This window comes from Osmia lignaria, unplaced genomic scaffold (assembly GCF_051020975.1).
Source record: "Osmia lignaria lignaria isolate PbOS001 unplaced genomic scaffold, iyOsmLign1 scaffold0108, whole genome shotgun sequence".
Classification (NCBI taxonomy): Eukaryota; Metazoa; Arthropoda; class Insecta; order Hymenoptera; family Megachilidae; genus Osmia; species Osmia lignaria.
Genome location: NW_027478249.1, coordinates 22,501 through 27,500, shown reverse-complemented (window position 1 = coordinate 27,500; position 5,000 = coordinate 22,501).

Here is a 5,000-nt window from a genome sequence, read left to right as displayed (position 1 = left end):
CGCTAGGTCGGCGACGCATGGGCTTACGCCCAGGCGTATGCCTGTGCAAACGCCGTGAGAGCGTACCATCCCGCCGGCACGGTAAAACTTAGACTGAAAATATCGTCGAACATATCCTTTCATTTTATAACGTTCTATACATGAAATTAATAAATTAACATGCAGGACATAATAAATTCACATTCTCATGTAAATCATGGGTTTAATTAATATTTTAAAAAATTTTAAAACCGCCCAGAACCGATGAGATGAAAATATTAAAACGATATTTTTGCATTTTCTTACGGTAAAACATTAACAAATAAGCGACTATAGCAATATAAAACTCCATTTGTAATTTAATTAATCAAAATGAATATTTTTTTTTTGATTTTTCAGCGATCCAGAACCGATGAGACGAAAACATTAAACGATATTTTTGCATTTTCTACGACAAAACATTAACAAATACGAGACTATAACAATATAAAACTACATATGTAATTTAATTAATCAAAATTAATAATTTTTTTTGATTTTTCAGTGATCCAGAACCGATAAGTCGAAAATTTTAACAATCATATTTTTGCATTCTGTACCGTGGATCCATCGTTAAACGCTATTAAACTAACGTCCGTGATGGTATAAATGCAGATTTTCGCTCCGTTAGCCAAAATAACGAACTTTAGGTGCGCTCCGAAATATTTCAAAGTCCCAGCGGCGTATTGCTTCGCTCTTAGAACGATTAGTCGAAAATTTTAACAATCATATTTTTGCATTCTGTACCGTGGATCGATCGTTAAACGCTATTGAACTAACGTCCGTGATGGTATAAATGCAGATTTTCGCTCCGTTTAGCCAAAATAACGAACTTTAGGTGCGCTCCGAAATATTCAAAGTCCCAGCGGCGTATTGCTTCGCCTCTTAGAAACCGATTAGTCGAAAATTTTTAACAATCATATTTTTGCATTCTGTACCGTGGATCCATCGTTAAACGCTATTAAACTAACGTCCGTGATGGTATAAATGCAGATTTTCGCTCCGTTTAGCCAAAATAACGAACTTTAGGTGCGCTCCGAAATATTTCAAAGTCCCAGCGGCGTATTGCTTCGCCTCTTAGAACGATTAGTCGAAAATTTTAACAATCATATTTTTGCATTCTGTACCGTGGATCGATCGTAACGCTATTGAACTAACGTCCGTGATGGTATAAATGCAGATTTTCGCTCCGTTTAGCCAAAATAACGAACTTTAGGTGCGCTCCGAAATATTTCAAAGTCCCAGCGGCGTATTGCTTCGCCTCTTAGAACCGATTAGTCGAAAATTTTAACAATCATATTTTTTGCATTCTGTACCGTGGATCCATCGTTAAACGCTATTAAACTAACGTCCAGTGATGGTATAAATGCAGATTTCGCTCCGTTTAGCCAAAATAACGAACTTTAGGTGCGCTCCGAAATATTTCAAAGTCCCAGCGGCGTATTGCTTCGCCTCTTAGAACCGATTAGTCGAAAATTTTTAACAATCATATTTTTGCATTCTGTACCGTGGATCCATCGTTAAACGCTATTGGACTAACGTCCGTGATGGTATAATGCAGATTTTCGCTCCGTTTAGCCAAAATAACGAACTTAGGTGCGCTCCGAAATATTTCAAAGTCCCAGCGGCGTATTGCTTCGCCTCTTAGAACCGATTAGTCGAAAATTTTAACAATCATATTTTTGCATTCTGTACCGTGGATCCATCGTTAAACGCTATTAAACTAACGTCCGTGATGGTATAAATGCAGATTTTCGCTCCGTTTAGCCAAAATAACGAACTTTAGGTGCGCTCCGAAATATTTCAAAGTCCCAGCGGCGTATTGCTTCGCCTCTTAGAACCGATTAGTCGAAAATTTTAACATTCATATTTTTGCATTCTGTACCGTGGATCCATCGTTAAACGCTATTAAACTAACGTCCGTGATGGTATAAATGCCAGATTTTCGCTCCGTTTAGCCAAAATAACGAACTTTAGGTGCGCTCCGAATATTTCAAAGTCCCAGCGGCGTATTGCTTCGCCTCTTAGAACCGATTAGTCGAAAATTTTAACAATCATATTTTTGCATTCTGTACCGTGGATCGATCGTTAAACGCTATTGAACTAACGTCCGTGATGGTATAAATGCAGATTTTCGCTCCGTTTAGCCAAAATAACGAACTTTAGGTGCGCTCCGAAATATTTCAAAGTCCCAGCGGCGTATTGCTTCGCCTCTTAGAACCGATTAGTCGAAAATTTTAACAATCATATTTTTGCATTCTGTACCGTGGATCCATCGTTAAACGCTATTAAACTAACGTCCGTGATGGTATAAATGCAGATTTTCGCTCCGTTTAGCCAAAATAACGAACTTTAGGTGCGCTCCGAAATATTTCAAAGTCCCAGCGGCGTATTGCTTCGCCTCTTAGAACCGATTAGTCGAAAATTTTAACAATCATATTTTTGCATTCTGTACCGTGGATCGATCGTTAAACGCTATTGAACTAACGTCCGTGATGGTATAAATGCAGATTTTCGCTCCGTTTAGCCAAAATAACGAACTTTAGGTGCGCTCCGAAATATTTCAAAGTCCCAGCGGCGTATTGCTTCGCCTCTTAGAACCGATTAGTCGAAAATTTTAACAATCATATTTTTGCATTCTGTACCGTGGATCCATCGTTAAACGCTATTAAACTAACGTCCGTGATGGTATAAATGCAGATTTTCGCTCCGTTTAGCCAAAATAACGAACTTTAGGTGCGCTCCGAAATATTTCAAAGTCCCAGCGGCGTATTGCTTCGCCTCTTAGAACCGATTAGTCGAAAATTTTAACAATCATATTTTTGCATTCTGTACCGTGGATCGATCGTTAAACGCTATTGAACTAACGTCCGTGATGGTATAAATGCAGATTTTCGCTCCGTTTAGCCAAAATAACGAACTTTAGGTGCGCTCCGAAATATTTCAAAGTCCCAGCGGCGTATTGCTTCGCCTCTTAGAACCGATTAGTCGAAAATTTTAACAATCATATTTTTGCATTCTGTACCGTGGATCCATCGTTAAACGCTATTAAACTAACGTCCGTGATGGTATAAATGCAGATTTTCACTCCGTTTAGCCAAAATAACGAACTTTAGGTGCGCTCCGAAATATTTCAAAGTCCCAGCGGCGTATTGCTTCGCCTCTTAGAACCGATTAGTCGAAAATTTTAACAATCATATTTTTGCATTCTGTACCGTGGATCCATCGTTAAACGCTATTAAACTAACGTCCGTGATGGTATAAATGCAGATTTTCGCTCCGTTTAGCCAAAATAACGAACTTTAGGTGCGCTCCGAAATATTTCAAAGTCCCAGCGGCGTATTGCTTCGCCTCTTAGAACCGATTAGTCGAAAATTTTAACAATCATATTTTTGCATTCTGTACCGTGGATCGATCGTTAAACGCTATTGGACTAACGTCCGTGATGGTATAAATGCAGATTTTCGCTCCGTTTAGCCAAAATAACGAACTTTAGGTGCGCTCCGAAATATTTCAAAGTCCCAGCGGCGTATTGCTTCGCCTCTTAGAACCGATTAGTCGAAAATTTTAACAATCATATTTTTGCATTCTGTACCGTGGATCCATCGTTAAACGCTATTAAACTAACGTCCGTGATGGTATAAATGCAGATTTTCGCTCCGTTTAGCCAAAATAACGAACTTTAGGTGCGCTCCGAAATATTTCAAAGTCCCAGCGGCGTATTGCTTCGCCTCTTAGAACCGATTAGTCGAAAATTTTAACATTCATATTTTTGCATTCTGTACCGTGGATCCATCGTTAAACGCTATTAAACTAACGTCCGTGATGGTATAAATGCAGATTTTCGCTCCGTTTAGCCAAAATAACGAACTTTAGGTGCGCTCCGAAATATTTCAAAGTCCCAGCGGCGTATTGCTTCGCCTCTTAGAACCGATTAGTCGAAAATTTTAACAATCATATTTTTGCATTCTGTACCGTGGATCGATCGTTAAACGCTATTGAACTAACGTCCGTGATGGTATAAATGCAGATTTTCGCTCCGTTTAGCCAAAATAACGAACTTTAGGTGCGCTCCGAAATATTTCAAAGTCCCAGCGGCGTATTGCTTCGCCTCTTAGAACCGATTAGTCGAAAATTTTAACAATCATATTTTCGCATTCTGTACCGTGGATCGATCGTTAAACGCTATTGAACTAACGTCCGTTATGGTATAAATGCAGATTTTCGCTCCGTTTAGCCAAAATAACGAACTTTAGGTGCGCTCCGAAATATTTCAAAGTCCCAGCGGCGTATTGCTTCGCCTCTTAGAACCGATTAGTCGAAAATTTTAACAATCATATTTTTGCATTCTGTACCGTGGATCCATCGTTAAACGCTATTAAACTAACGTCCGTGATGGTATAAATGCAGATTTTCGCTCCGTTTAGCCAAAATAACGAACTTTAGGTGCGCTCCGAAATATTTCAAAGTCCCAGCGGCGTATTGCTTCGCCTCTTAGAACCGATTAGTCGAAAATTTTAACATTCATATTTTTGCATTCTGTACCGTGGATCGATCGTTAAACGCTATTGAACTAACGTCCGTGATGGTATAAATGCAGATTTTCGCTCCGTTTAGCCAAAATAACGAACTTTAGGTGCGCTCCGAAATATTTCAAAGTCCCAGCGGCGTATTGCTTCGCCTCTTAGAACCGATTAGTCGAAAATTTTAACAATCATATTTTTGCATTCTGTACCGTGGATCGATCGTTAAACGCTATTGGACTAACGTCCGTGATGGTATAAATGCAGATTTTCGCTCCGTTTAGCCAAAATAACGAACTTTAGGTGCGCTCCGAAATATTTCAAAGTCCCAGCGGCGTATTGCTTCGCCTCTTAGAACCGATTAGTCGAAAATTTTAACAATCATATTTTTGCATTCTGTACCGTGGATCCATCGTTAAACGCTATTAAACTAACGTCCGTGATGGTATAAATGCAGAT